This window comes from Ornithorhynchus anatinus, chromosome 5 (assembly GCF_004115215.2).
Source record: "Ornithorhynchus anatinus isolate Pmale09 chromosome 5, mOrnAna1.pri.v4, whole genome shotgun sequence".
NCBI classification, from domain to species: Eukaryota; Metazoa; Chordata; class Mammalia; order Monotremata; family Ornithorhynchidae; genus Ornithorhynchus; species Ornithorhynchus anatinus.
In genome coordinates, this window is record NC_041732.1 from 6,416,148 (window position 1) to 6,431,817 (window position 15,670).

The window sequence follows — 15,670 nt, forward strand, 5'->3', positions numbered from 1 at the left end:
TGGGGGATGGCTTCCCCAAGTAGTAAGTGAGAGCCCCGGAAGCAAGTGCCTAGGTCTATGTGGGGTGGCACGGTGGCGCTTACCCCTTCCCGGAGGGATCGACAGTCACTATGATCTCTTGCTTTCTGGCCACGGTACCTCCGCTGTCTACGTGGTCAGACTGGGCTGTACAGAAGAATGGGGAAAATGACCAAGTAACACCACCGGTCTGGCTTACCCAGATTTTTTTGGGGGGGCGGGGGGCACCCAATTCTGGCCCCGTCTTCGCCCAGAACGGTGCCCTTGGGATGAGGGATTCGGTCCTCTTAGGACTGTGTCTGATCTAATTCTCATGCATCTGCCCCAGACCTAGTACAGTGCTTGGCACCTAGTAAACATCAATCAATAATATAGAGAAGCAGCGTGGCTCAGCGGAAAGAGCCCGGGCTTGGGAGTCAGGGCTCATGGGTTCAAATCCTGACTCCGCCGCTTGTCAGCTGTGTGACCTTGGGCAAGTCGCTTAACTTCTCTGTGCCTCAGCTACCCCATCTGTAAAATGGGGATTAAGACCGTGAGCCCCACGTGGGACAACCTGATCACCCTGTATCCTTCCCAGCGCTTAGAACAGTGCTATGCACATAGTAAGCACTTTACAAATGCCATCATTAATAATAGTATTAACTGTGGTATTTGGTAAGTGTTTACTACGTGCCAGGCACCATACTAAGCACTGGGATGAATACAATCAAATCGGGTTGGACACAGTCCCTGTCCCACTTAGGGCTCACAATCCCAATCCCCATTTTACAGATGAGGAGAAGTGAAGTGACTTGCCCGAGGTCACACAGCAGACACCTGGCAGAGTGGGGATTAGAATTCATGACCTTCTGACTCCCGGGGCTCCGACCACTACTTCGTGCTGCTTCTCAATCAGTCGACCAATCGATCAAGCGGCATTTACCGAGCGCTTACGGTGTGCAGAGCCCTATTCAAAGCACTTGGGAGAGCACAATAGAACTGCGTCGGTAGACACGTTCTCTGCCCAAAAGGAGCTTACCGTCTAGGGGGTTGAATGCATTTAATGAATGCATTAAAGCACTAAGCACTTAATGAATAGCACACTTAGCATTGATTGATTTTTATGATTGCCTCCAGCTGGCCAGGGAGAGGGCAACCAGCTCTCGGAAGCCTCCTGCTTATCACCATTGATCCAAGTCACGATCTCTCATGTCTCCTGCCCCGTTACCTATCCATCAGTCAATCAGATTTGATTGAGAGCTTACTGTGTGCAGAACCCTGGACTAAGTCTTTGGGAGAGGACAATGTAACAGAGTCGGTAGACGGTTTCCCTACTCACGGTGAGGTTACAGTCTAGAAGGGGAGACGGACATTAATAGAAGCGAATAGATTACGGATATGTATTAAGTGCTGTGGGGGTGAAGGGGTGGGGAAAGGGTGCAAATCCAAGTGCAAGGAAGACAGAGCAGGGAATGGGAGAAGGGGAAATGATGGTTTAGTCGGAGGAACAGCAGAACACTCTACTAAGCGCTTGGGAGTGTACAATATAACAATATAACAGACACATTCCCTGCCCACAACGAGCTTACAGTCTAGAGTGCGCTTTTAATAAGATTTTGAAGCCGGGGAAGAGTCACTGTCTGTTGGATATGAAGAGGGAGGACGTACCAGGCCAGAGGCGGGACGTGGGCGAGAGGTCGGTGGCTGGACAGACCAGACGGAGGTACAGAGAGTAGGTTGGCATGAGAGGAGTGAAGCGTAAGGGCTGGGGTGGGGTAGGAGAGCTTGGAACCTTTGGACTTTCCCGAAAAAACCTGTCCCTCTAGCTGACTTTCTCTCTCCCTCTAGACCGGAAGCTCACGTGGGCAGGGAATGTGCCTGCTATATCGTCATATTGTCCCTTCCCAAGTGTTTAGTTCACTGCTCTGCATGCAGCAAGCGCTCAAGAAGTATGATTGATTGCTTGATTGGCTAACCTTCATCTCCATTTCTCTCCACGCCTGCCTCTTTCCTTCTTCCTCCCCCAGGCGCCTACTACAGAGCCTAGCGCTGAGGAGGCCTTCAATAATTCACTGATTGAACGATTGATCTCTAGTCTTTCTTGTAGCTTGAGGGACGTTCTACCTCCATCTTGTTCTCCATCTGACAGCACTGAGGGAAACCACCAGGAGTCACAATGTTTCATTTATCAGCACCCACTGTTCCATTTGTTTGGTCCGGGTCTAATTGACCTTGGATCCAAACCAGCATTTAATACAGCGTTAAATCGGACTGGACTGTAAACTTGGAAACTGTAAACGCTAGTCTCTTTTGTAAGCTTGTTACGGGCGGAGAGCTAATTCTTTTGTATTGTACTCTCCCAAACGCTTAGTACAGTGTTCTGCACATAGTAAGTGCTCCATGAATAAATTGATTGATTGTCCTAATCGTGGCCTTCTCCCTCCCTGTCTTGTGCATAAAATAAGAGAGAGACTGACCTTCACCCGATTCCTTCTCATCTGTTGGCCTCCGTATTTTTCCCTGCTGTCTCTTAACAAGAGGGATTCTGGACACCTGTGCTGGGGGCCAGGTCCTGGATGAGACGGGGCCTCCTCTGCTCATCTGGTCCTCCCCCCGACCACTTCTTCCTTGGACTCCAGGTCCCGTCCCCCCCCCCCCCCCGCTGTTGCTTTAGAAGCCGCGTCTGCTTCGGTTTGCATTTTCGGTAGGCAAAACTGCTAACTCCCCCAATTGGGAGGACAGAGTGACTGAAGAGTCTTGAAAGAATCCAAGTAGAAGGGTCGCCTTCCAACCGGAGAGGTCAGTTGCTTGGATTGGTGCCCAGGCCTGGGCCTGGGGAATTAAAATAATAGTAATAATAACTGTGGTATTTGATAAGGGCTTACTATGTGCCAGGCACCGTACTAAGCACTGGGGTGGATACAAGCCAGTCGGGTTGGACACAGTCCCTGTCCCACATGGGGCTCACACTCTTAATCCCCATTTTAGAGATGAGGGAACTGAGGCCCGGAGAAATGATGTGAATTACCCAAGGTCTCACAGCAGACTAGTGGCAGAGCTGGGATTAGAAGCCGGGTCCTTCTGACTCCCAACCCTATCCCCTATTGACTTCCAGTACTCTATCCACTAGGCCACGCTGCTTCTACTCGGCCACACGGCTTCTGGGTATCCTTTGGGACTACAAGAATCACCCAAGGGGCGGGAGAGCAGTGCGGAGGGGCTGGGGGAGAAACCCCCAACGAAGCCCGAGACTTTTTTTTTTTAATCTATTCCAGAGGCCGCGGTTCCCAACAGTCATCTCTAACTCGATGGAGGGCGAGGGATCCTCCGACTCTCGGACCGTCGTTATTTACTATCGGGAAAGATTTTGTAAAAGTAATTTACTGCCGCTGTAAAAACCTTGGAAACGTATTCCCCCGTAGCCCTCGCTATAGATATTGCATCTAATCAATCCTCTATTACTATGCAAATACAGCCTATCGGCTACTGATGTCTTTCCTTTCAAACACTTAATACATAATTAATGATACTTCTAATGGCGTGGAAGACACCAACCCAAAAAGCTTCCTGCTATAATTTACACCTTCCCCAGCTAAGGAAGATTGGTTTATTGGGCTGCTTGTTATTCAGGGATTTTTTTAATTTTATTTTTTGCCGCCTCCTGGGGAATCGAGGTAGAGTATTTTCCATCGCTAAGTGCTGATCTGGGATTCCTGCCCTTCAAATGGGATTTCAAGCAGTTGCAGACAAGTGGAGTGAGAGCGAGGGTCTGGGAGCCAGGGAACCTGGGTCCTAATCCCAGCTTTGCCATTTGCTGATTGTGTGGCCTTGGGCAAATAATTCACTCATTCATTCAATCGCATTTATTGAGCGCTTACCGTGTGCAGAGCGCCGTACTAAACGCTTGGAAAGTACCATTACTTCTCTGTGCCTCAGTTTCCTCACCCGCAAAATGGGGATTCGATATTTAACTTCTCTGTGCCTCAGTTTCCTCCTCAGTAAAAAGGGGAATCTGATACCTGTTCTTCATCCTACTCAAACTGGGAGTCCCACACGGGATAGGGACTTGGCACGTACTAAATTCTTAACAAGTATCATTGTTAAGAACCCAGGTCCTCCTGACTCCCAGGTCCCTGGTCTATCCACTAGGCCACGCTGCTTCTAGCCCTGGGGTAGGTACAGGTTAATCAAGTCAGACACAGTCCCTGTCCCCTATGGGGCTCACAGTCGAGGCAGGAGGGACAACAGGGATTGCATCCCCATTTGACAGTTGAGGAAACTGAGGCCCAGAAGAGTGAAGCGACTTGCTCAAGATCGCACCACAAGCAAACGTCAGAGCCGTGATTCGAGCCCAGGTCCCCTGTAAAGTCATTGTGAGCGGGGAATGTGTCCGTTATACTGTGGCACTGGACTCTCCCACGGGCTTAGTACAGTGCTCTGCACACAGTAAGCGCCCAATAAATGTTACTGACTGACTCCCAGGCCCGGGCTCTTCCCGCCAGGCCACGCCGCTTCTCCGTTTAGCTCCTCTTATTTATTTATCCGCTAACTCCAGGATCCCCGAATGAGGGGCCATATGGGAGCCATGCAGAACTTAGAATAGAATAAGGCGGTGATTAACCGGGGGAGGAGGCTGGGGAGCTGGAGGAGTTACCAAATGTCAAACTGTCGATGCCGGATGTATTTTGGGCCTTCCGACCATCTCTGGAATAATAACCGCAGGCCCCGGCGTGGAGTTCATTTGCACACGGGGGTCGCGGTCTCGTTCCTTGCAAGGTGGAAAGAGTACGCTTTGCTCCCGTGGCCCAGTGGACGGAGCCCAGGCCTGAGAGACAGAAGGACCTGAGTTCTAATCCCGGCTCCGCCGCTTCTCTGCTGTGTGACCTGGCGCAAGTCACTACACTTCTCTGAGCCTCAGTTACCTCGTCTGTAAAATGGGGATTGAGACGGTGAGCCCCACGTGGGACAGGGACGGTGTCCAACCTGATTTGCTTGTATTCCCCCCAGCGCTTAGCGCAGTGCCTGGCACATAGTAAGTGCTTAACAAATACCACACATTATTATTATTAGCGACAGAGAAGCAGTATGGCATAGTGGATAGAGCACAGGCCTGGGAGTCAGAAGGTCATGGGTTCTAATCCCCACTCTACCACCTGTCTGCTGTGTGACCTTGGGCAAGTCACTTCACTTCTCCATGCCTCAATTACCTCATCTGTAAAGTGGGAATGGCGAATGTGAGACAAGAGACTGTATCGAACTCGACTGACTTGTACCCGCCCCAGGGCTTAGTACAGTGTCTGGTATATAGGAAGTGCTTAACAGATTCCACAGTTATTATTATTATTATTACAGGGAGCGGTTGGAGAGGACAAAGAAGCGGAAGGAAAAAGTAGGACCGAGACAGATGTCCCTCCTCCCCCAACCAAGCAGAAGTAGGGTCTGCGTCCTGGTGGAGAGGGATCCCGGCAGTTTAGGATGGGAAGCCCGAAGAGGCTTCTAATGGCTAAATTGATTAAATGACCATCTGTTCTAAGAGGACTCCCTAGGATAGAGCTGGGGGGAACTGCATTTGAGCTCGGGCCTGGGGGTCGGAAAGATGTGGATTCTCATCCAGTCTTCTCCACTTGTCTGCTGTGTGACCTGGGACAAATCACCCATTTTATCTGTGCCTCGGTTACCTCATCTGGAAAATGGGGATTAAGAGTGGGGGCCCCATGTGGGGCAAGGATTGGGTCCAACCCAATTACCTTGTACCTACCTCAGCACTCAGAACAGCGCCTGGTTTGTAGAAAGCACTTAACAAATACCACAGTTATTATTATTCCAGCTGGAAGGTGCTACAATCAATCAGTAGTGATTTTTGATTGCTTATGACATGCAAAGCACTGTGCGAAGCTCTGTGGAGAGTATAATGCAACAGAGTTTACAGACGCATTCCCCGCCCATAAGGTGTTCACAGTCTAGAGAATCACAGTGTCGTGAATGCGGTGCCAGGCCCCTGTGGGCTCAGCCTCTCCCTCCTGGACCTGGAGGGGAGATTCCAGAATTACGGTGGTCTCTGTTTGTTGTTTATGGTATTTGTTGAGCACTTACTACGTGCCAGGCACTGTTCTAAGCGCTGGGGTAGATTCGAGCTAATCAGGTTGGACCCAGTCCGCGTCCCACCTGGGTCTCACGGCCTTCATCCCCATTTTCCTGACGAGGGAACCGAGGCCCAGGAAAGTGAAAGGACTTGCCCAAGGAGTCACAGCAGACAAGCGGTGGAGCCAGGATTAGAGCCCAGGTCTTTCTGACTCCCCGGTCCGAGCTCTATCCACTGGGCCATGCTGCTTCCCTGTCTGAGTCAGTGCAATCAGACCAGACACACTGGGTTCACTAACGAGGGAGAGCCATCTAATTTCCATTTTACAGATGAAGAAGTTAGGGCCCAGAGAAGCGAATCGAGACTAGTCAGGTGATTTAGACTTGTGAGTCCCATGTAGGGCAGGGACTGTCCAACTTGATTCTCTTGTATCTACCCCGGCGCTCATTACGGCGTCTGGCACCAAGTAAGCGCTTAACAAGTACCATAAAAAGAAAAACATAAAGTGACTCGCCCAAGGTCACAAAGCAGGCGAGTGGCAGAATGAGAACCGAAGTCTCCTGGCTCTCAACCCTGGGGAACAGGCAGACAGACGGGAGGGAGGAATTTTTCAAGATCCCATTCGGTGGCGCCAGGAGCCTTCTTCCCGCCCCATCCATCCCACCCCTCCACCTAGCTTAGCCTTAGCACCCTGCGGTGACGGAAACGTGTTATTAATCCTGATTTACCGATGAGCCCGCAGAAGCTGAGGAGGAGCAAAAGATCTGAGAAAATTAAAGCCACCTCGACTCACCTAGAGGGTTCATCCTCCAGCCGGTGGCCACAGATCCAGGAGGATTACCAGTCCCAAATGGTACTGCCCTAATCGATCCATCTATCAATCAATGGGATTTACTGAGCACCTACTGTGTGCTGAGCACTGTATTAAGCGCTTGAGAGAGTACACTACGACGGAGTTGGTAGACGTGTTCCTGGCACTGCCTGGGCAACACAGGCCGTGGAGCTCGGAGAGAGAGCGTCTGAGTGAAACGAGATTTGCCTCTCGAGCCGGAGAACGGAAACTGTCCGGACTCGGCCCGGACCCGACCCGGACTCGGCATTTCTTTAAACGTCTATCGTCTTCGGTTCTTCAGACCCACTTCACACCATCATTTGTAAGCCGGGCTGCAGTCAGATTGCGTTCTCTGGGGAACAGAGGTGTTAAGTCCTGCATAATGAATGCCTGCCGCTTTGTCGGCTATAAAAACACAGATTTTGCTCTTTCTCGGCCGTAAAATGATCGATAAATAGAATCCGGATGAAAAATTTCAGCATTTAGGAAGACAACTGTTTTACGGTTCTCTTCCTTTGGGGGCCGAGTCACATTTCGGGTATGAACTTTCGGTTTGTAGTTTACCGAACTATCAAAAGACCTGCAGACTTCAGTTTCCTCAAGACACCCCTCCGGGAGGCGAAGCAGTTCAGGATTATTCCCAATTCCCTAAACAAACAAATCTCTAAACCAACAACGTGGACTTTATCCAACGTGTTCATTTATAATGTTTCTGGCTCATCAGAAGACAGAACTTTGTGTAATTAGCGACAAACCAAAGAGGGGAATCACCTCAGCAAACAGCTCTCTTTCCCCTTCATTGAAAAAAAACCCCAAAAAAACACAACTGAAAAGCCAAGTAAAAAGACTTTTCTGCATTTTGGGCAGTGCCCACGTGCACATGAAAGTTGTCCGGAAGGGCTTTCCAACAGGAACAAACCTTCCCAGTTGTAATAACGCCCGTAATACCGGGTCCCGGGGAAGCCAGCCTACCTTCCAACAAAGGGCAAGGGTATCGCTCCATTCGCAAATTGTGGTGCAATGCCTTCCCTTCCTCCGCTGATGAAGATAAAATATTCTTTTAATTCCACAGCTTCCTGGGGCTGGGCACAGAGCTTGAACCTCAGGGCTGGGAGTTTCATCTCTAATTAGAGTTGTGGCCCGTGAACTGCAATAGTAGCAAGAGGAGCCGGAGCTCAGAAGTGTAGCCTGCCTATTTTAATTTTACGGTATCTAAGTGCTTACCGCGTGCCAGGCATCAAAGTCCTGGGGTAGATACAACGTAATGGGGTTGGACCCAGTCCCCGTCCCACATGGGGCTCACGATCTTAATCCTCATTTTACAGATGAGGGAACTGAGGCACGGAGAAGTAAAGTGACTTGCCCCAGGTCACACAGCAGACAGGCGGTGGAGTCGGCATTAGAACCCGGGTCCTTCCGACTGCCAGGCCCGGGTTCTATCCACTAGGCCACGCTGCTTCCCCTTGGCTCTGCAGAGAATGCGTTGGACGGTGTGGGAGAGGTTCCTTGCCCTGTCGCCTAAAAGGGGGGCCTCCTGAGTCCTCCCCAGACCTGCCCCTGCTTTAACCTGCGGAATGATCTGCGCCGAGACACCTTGATTTGTCAGAGAGTCAGTTAATCATATTTATCTTTTAGACTGTGCGCCCATTGTTGGACAGGGATTGTCTCCGTTGCCGAATTATACATTCCAAGCGCTTAGTACAGTGCTCTGCACAAAGTTGGCACTCAATAAGTACGACCGAATGAATGAATTGAGCGCTTCCTGAGTGCAGAGCACTCTGCTGAGGCTTTGGGAGAGTACAGTAGAACAGTACAACAGACACTCTCCCTGCCCGAAATGAGCTTGCCATCTAGAGGGAGCGACGGACGCTAGTGTAAATAAATGTATAGTGTAAATAAATATATTACGGCTGCATACTTAAGTGGCGTGAGGCCGGTAGGAGGGATGAATACAGGGAGCAAATCGGGGAAAACCAGGAGAGAGCAGGAGAAGAGGAAATGGGAGGCTTAGGGAAGCCTCTTGGAGGCTTTGAAGGGGGTGGAGGAGAGTCACACCTCAGTCTCCCCATCTGTCAAATGGGGTAAATTGCCTAGCAGAGCTGAGGGGAGCCTTGATATACACCCACCCCGTGTCTCCCACCAACCAACTGCAGCGTGACAGGGACTCTGTGACAGTTTGTAAAGGCACGTGGGTGCTGGCCACCGTACTCAGCACTCGGGAGAGTACGACGGACATGGGGGACTTATCCTGTCCACGAGGAGCTTCCACTGTAACGCGGTGGGCAGACACAGGCATATTTACAAATATGATAAGTCCTTGTAAACTGACTGTACGAGGATCATCTAGAGGTACATAAGTCAGTCGATCATATTTACTGAGCGCCTACTATGTGCAGAATACTAAGTGCTTGGGAGAGTACAATAGAACAATACAACAGACACACAGCCCGTGATGAGATTACAGTCCAGAGGGACACAAGTCCTACGATAAAAAAATCTAAAAATAGAGGGGGGGGTGAGGCTTGGGTCTGGGGAGTTAATTGGGGATGGCTTATAGGAGGAGGTGGGGTTTCAGGAGGGGAGAGACTGTGGTCTTTTTTTAAACAAATGGTATTTGTTGAGCGCTTACTATGTCCCAGGAACTGTTCTAAGCGCTGGGGTAGATACAAGCTAATGAAGTAGGACACAGTCCAGGTTCCACAAGGAGCTCACAATCTTCCTCCACATTTTACAGATGAGGGAACTGAGGCCCAGAGAAGTGAAGTGACTTGTCCAACGTCACAAGCAGGCAAGTGGCGGAACCGGGTTTAGAACCCAGGTCCTTCTGAGAAGGGCACGAAGAGAACGTTAAGGAGAATAATGGCGGCAAGAAGGTAAAGCTTACCCCCTAGTCAAACAATTGCTGGATTTGGGCTTTCCTCTAGTCATTCATATTTATTTATCACTTACTGTGTGCAAAGCACTGTACTAAGCGTTTGGGAGAGTACACGCTAACAACAGACTGTGAGCTCAATCTGGGCAGAGGACGTGTCTGCTATTTCTGTTGCACTGAACTCTCCCAAGTGCTTAGTCCAGCGCTGTGTACATAGTGGGTGTTCAACAATTACCGCTGATTGATTTCCAAATCGGAGAAGCAGTTTGGCTCAGTGGAAAGAGCCTGGGCTTGGGAGTCAGAGGTCGTGGGTTCTAATCCCGGCTCCGCCACTTGTCTGCTGCGTGACCTCGGGCAAGTCACTTCACTTCTCTGGGCCTCAGTTACCTCATCTGGAAAAATGGGGATTAAAAAATGTGAGCCCCACGTGAGACAATCTGATGACCCTGTACCTCCCCCAGCGCTTCGAACAGTGCTCAGGACAAAGTAAGCGCTTAACAGCTACCAACATTATTATTAAATCTGCCCAGAGGTAGAAGTGACGATCCGCTGGACCTGCCACGTTGGACCCTGAAACAACCGACTTGCTCTGGAGAGGCCCCTTTGGGAAGGACGATTCCCTATTTCCTCTCCGGCAACACTCACCGGTGGGGGAAGTCACAGTAGCGTCGGCTGCTGTTGAGGTCTCAGACGTTCTGCTCTGCTCCCGTCCCCCCCACCGGTTACCTCGTAACGGTGAAAACGGAGGGGAGAAGCGGGTGAGCGTGCGGATGGCTCAGTGCAAACCGTCACTGCTATGGCAAAACTACCTTCAGTACACCTTGCTGGTAAGGAGCTACGCCCTTCTCCTCTCAACCAGAGACGTCTGAGCAATGTCACCAGAAAAGCGAGGGGACAGAAGAGTCCCCCGACTACATTTTCACAAGGGGAGTGCACGAAAGACTCTCTCGAAGATATATTCGTGGGCGCAGCCCACCTCATTACCACAACCCAGCCGGCACACTCGGCTCCTCCGATGCCAACCTTCTCCCTGTACCTCGATCTCGTCTATCTCCCCGCTGACCTCTCGCTCACGTCCTACCTCTGGACTGGAACACCTTCCCTCCGCATACCCTACAGACAATTACTCTCCCTCCTCCATTCAAAGCCTTTTGGAAGGCCCACCTCCTCCAAAAGACCTTCCCTGATTGAGCCCTTTTTCTTTTCTTCCGCTCCTTTCTGCGTGGCCCTGATTTGCTCCCTTTATTCATCCCCTGCTCCCAGCCCCACAGCACTTATGTCCCCCTCAGTGGAAAGAGCCCGGGCTTGGGAGTCAGAGGTCATGGGTTCTAATCCCGACTCCGCCACTAGTCAGCTGGGTGACCGTGGGCAAGTCACTTCACTTCTCTGTGCCTCAGTTACCTCATCTGTCAAATGGGGATTAAAACTGTGAGTCCCACATGGGACAACGTGATCACCTTGTATCCCCCAGCGCTTAGAAGAGTGCTTTGCACATAGTAAGTGCTTAACAAATACCACAATTTTTTTTAGTTTTTTTATGTCTGTCATTTATTTACTTATAATACTGGTCATCTCCCCCTTTAGACCGAAAAGTCTTTGTGAGCAGGGAATGCGTCTGCTATATCAGACTCTCCCATGTGCTTAGTCCAGTGCTCTGTACACGGTAAGCGCTTAATAAATACGATTGAATGAATGATGAAGGACTGCAGCCGGAAAGCCCTACGACCTGGGGAACTGAGAGAACCCCTTTGGTTAATCCAGAAGGTCGAGGCACCTGTGAGCCCAATTTGGCTAATAAGCAGGGGGGCTCCTCACCGGTCCGAGCCCGGCGTTGGCATCTGGTGGAAGGGCGGGAAAGTTCCGATCCCTCCCAATTTGGGACCCGGCGTGGCTGGGAAAATAGACTCTGGAATTGGAAACGGGGGAGTGCGGGAGGTGGGGAATCTGGGCAGTCAAGGGGCTGGAAAGAGATCTCTGCCCCTTCCCTCCAGCCGGGAGAGCAGCGACCATTTGCCCAGTACCCCTTACCCAGGCCCCACTGGGTGGAACCGCTGTTTGGGGGATGATCCTCTGCCTGGAGAGCCCCCAACCTGACCTCGGCCAACATTGACGCCCCCTCTCCCATTACTTCATTCATTCATTCATTCATTCATTCATTCATTCAATAGTATTTATTGAGCGCTTACTACGTGCAGGGCACTGTACTAAGCGCTTGGAATGTACAAATCGGTAACAGATAGAGATAGTCCCTGCCCTTTGACGGGCTTACGGTCTAATCGGAGGAGACGGACAGACAAGAACAGTAACAATAAATAGGATCGAGGGGATGAACATCTCATTAAAACGATAGCAAATAAATAGAATCAAGGTGGTGTACATCTCATTAACAAAATAAATAGGGTAATGAAAATATATACAGTTGAGCAGACGAGTACAGTGCTGAGGGGATGGGAAAGGAGGGGGGAGGAGCAGAGGGAAAGGGGGGAAAAGAGGGCTTAGCTGAGCAGAGGGAAAAGGGGAGCTCAGTCTGGGAACGCCTCTTGGAGGAAGTGAGCTTTAAGAAAGGTTTTGAAGAGGGGAAGAGAGTTAGTTTGGCGGAGGGGAGGAGGGAGGGCATTACGGGACCATGGGAGGATGTTGCCCAGGGGTCGAGGGCGGGATAGGCGAGAATGGGGGACGGTGAGGAGGTAGGCGGCAGAGCAGCGGAGCGTGCGGGGTGGGCAGTGGAAAGAGAGAAGGGAGGAGAGATAGGAGGGGGCAAGGGGATGGAGAGCCTCGAAGCCCAGAGTGAGAAGTTTTTGTTTCGTGCGAAGGTCGATAGGCGACCACTGGAGGTTTTTAAGGAGGGGAGTGACAGGCCCAGAGCGTTTCTGCAGGAAGATGAGCCGGGCAGCAGAGAGAAGAACAGACTGGAGCAGGGAGAGAGAGGAGGAAGGGGGATCAGAGAGCAGGCTGACACAGTAATCTAGCCGGGATATTACTTGCCCCTCCTGCCCCCTTAGAGAAGCAGTGCGGCCTTGGAAAGAGCACGGACTTGGGATTCAGAGGATGTGGGTTCTAGTCCCGGCTCCGCCACTTGTCTGTTGTGTGACCTTGGGCAAGGGGCTTCACTTCTCAGTGCCTCAGTTCCCTCATCTGTAAAACGGGGATTGAGACTGCGAGCCCATGTGGCACCTGATTACCTTGTATCTATCCCAGCGCTTGGAACAGTGCTTGGCACATAGTAAGCGCTTAACAAAGACATTAATTACTATGTGAGTTCTAATCCCAGGTTCGCCACTTGTCTGCTGTGTGACCTTGGGCAAGCCACTTCACTTCTCTGGGGCTCAGTTCCCTCATCTGTAAAGCGGGGATCGAAACTGCGAGCCCCACGTGGGATCACCTGATTACCTTGCATCTACCCCGGCGCTTAGAACAGTGCTTGGCATATAGTAAGTGTTTCACAAATACCAATATTATTATTACTATTCCAGGGAAGGGGCGGGAGACCCCCGCAGTTCCCTCCGAGTGGCGGTTCCCCCAGCCCCTGCCCCAAGTGGATTCGGGAGGGAGAGGGGAACTCCAACTCCCTCCACCCCCCAGAAAAAATCCTTGGGAGCCAAGGACCCCCCGGCCCCATGTCTCCGGCCCCTGGGCCACTGGGGGGCTGAGCAGCAGGGGAGGGAGGCGGAGGGGAGGTGGTCCTTTGGAAAGCGGATCCCGGCAGGAGCAGCTGGTGCTGCAGTAGCAGGAGGAGCAGGAGGAGCAGGAGGGGCAGGAGGGGCAGGAGGAGCAGGAGGGGCAGGAGGGGCAGGAGGAGCAGGAGGGGCAGGAGGAGGAAGGATGCCCGGGACCACAGAGCAGGATTTGGGAAGGGCGGCACCATTCATTCATTCAGTCAGTCAGTCAGTCAGTCACTCAGGGGTATTTACTGAGCCCTTACTGTGTGTGCAGCACTGGACTGAGCGCTTGGAAAGTACAGTTTGGCAACAGAGATAATCCCTACCCAACAACGGGCACTCTGCACGGGGGTGGGGTGCGGAGCTGGAGGGTCCACTTGGGGATCCCCAGGACCCCCAAATCCTCCCCACCACCACCACGAGAAGATATCGATTATCCCTCCGAACCAAACTGCCAATATCCTCCCCCCCACTCCCAATTAAACCTGGACACTTCCCAGTTGGGCTACCCGGCCGGCTGCGGCCTTCCTGCCCTCGCCCTCTTCCCACCAGGTGAGACAGAGACGACCCCCGTCTCCTCCTCCTCCTCCTCTCCCTCCCCCTCTCCCCAGGGGGGACCCAGCAAAGCCCCACTCCGACGCCCTGAAAAGAACGACCCAGAAAAAAGTTGGAAACTTGTGGTGGGCTTTCTGGGGGCGCAGGGCGACACTCAACTTTGGGTCCGGCCGGAGGTGGGAGGGTGGAAGGTGGAGGGTCTCTTCCTCCACCCAGGAGGGCGAGGGTCCAGGGTGGGCACCCCCAGACCCACGGCCCCTCCTCCCGGGCTGCCCTGGCCGGAGAGAACCCCCCCGGGCCGAGGTGTCGGGGACCCTCCCGGGGAGGCGGCCCTCGCGGCCCGAACATTTGGGTTCATTCATTCAATCCTATTTATTGAGCGCTTACTCTGTGCAGAGCACTGGACTGAGCGCTTGGAATGGACAATTCGGCAACAGATAGAGACCAGCCCTGCCCAGTGACGGGGTTGGGGGGCGAGGTCGTGGGGGGGACGGACCCTCTCTCTCCATCTGCGGAAACGAAATTGGGGGGAAAAGCCCCCCACGTGCTCGCCGTGCCCTCGACGGACAGCAGGCCCTCTCCGCACCCCCGGGCCGGCCCGGGGATGCTCCTGCCTTGGCCCCGGGCCAAGTTGGGAGACCCCCCCCGGCTCCCCTTCCCGACCCCCGCCCATACTCCGAGCCGGACTCCGGCTCCGGCGCTAGACCTTGGGCGACGGGCCGCGGCCAGGTCCTTCACCTCGCAGACCCCGCGGGAGGATGGGCCGGGCCATCCCCCGGGTCGGTCCTGTCCGCTCCCGTCCGCTCCCGTCCGGTCCGGCTGAGTGGAGGGCACCCGAAAGTTGTTGGGAAATGTGGCTGCGGGACCTGCCCTCCCCCGGCCGGGCCGCCGCAGCCCCCGGTCCCCAACTCCGGCCGCCCCCCGCCTACCTGCTCGCCCCTCCGGACCCCGCTCCTTCCTTCTCCTCCGGGCTCCGCTCCTCCGGTCCCCCGGCCCCCCGGTCCTCCGGGCTCCGGCCCCGGTCGGGGCTGCGGGGCGGCGTTGGGCCCCGCGAGGCGGCGGGAGGCAGAGGTGGCCGGACGGACGGAACGACCGCCGGACCGATGGGCCGCCTGAGGGCTGGAGGGCTGGAGGGCTGGAGGGCTGGAGGGCTGCACGCTGCCGCCGCCGCCGAGCCGGGGCCCACCCCCTTCCCTCCTCCTCCTCCTCCTCCTCCCCGTCCCCGTCCCCGTCCCTCTGGCTGTCCTCTCTCCCTTCCACTCGCCCTTCTTCACTCCCTCTCCTCGCCTCCCTCAGTCCATCTCCCTCCCTCTCTCCCTCCCTCTCCTTCTCCCTTTCTCCTTCTTTCTCCCCTCCCTCTCCGTCCCTCTCCTCTCTCTCCTTCCCTCTCTCCTCTTTCTTCCTCCCCCTTCCCCTCTCTCCCTCTCCTCTTCCCTCTTTCCCTCCCTCCTCTTTCTCCCTCTCTCCCTCTCTCCTTCCCTCTCTCTTCTTTCTTCCTCTCCCCTTCCCTCTTTCCCTCCCTCCTCTTCCTTCCTCTCTTTCCCTCTTTCTCTCTCCTGTCTTTCTTCCTCTCTCTCCCTCTCTCCTTCCTTCTATCTTCTCTTTTTCCCGTCTCTCTCCTTCCCTCTCTCCTTCCTCCCTCTCTCCTTTTCCCCTCTCTCCTTCCCTCTTTC

At 53.3% G+C, this 15,670-nt stretch overlaps 1 protein-coding gene across 2 annotated transcripts in view; it reads right to left on the reverse strand.

The window, feature by feature from the left end:
• The window catches only part of MEGF11 (multiple EGF like domains 11), a 195,375-nt gene extending 180,230 nt beyond the window's left edge, over positions 1-15,145 (reverse strand). For both annotated transcript variants that reach the window (XM_029066601.2, XM_029066597.2), the window contains exon 1: positions 14,927-15,145. The gene's annotated coding sequence lies outside the window, so the exon portion shown is untranslated. The remainder of the gene's footprint in view (positions 1-14,926) is intronic.
• Between the last annotated feature and the right edge of the window lie 525 nt (positions 15,146-15,670).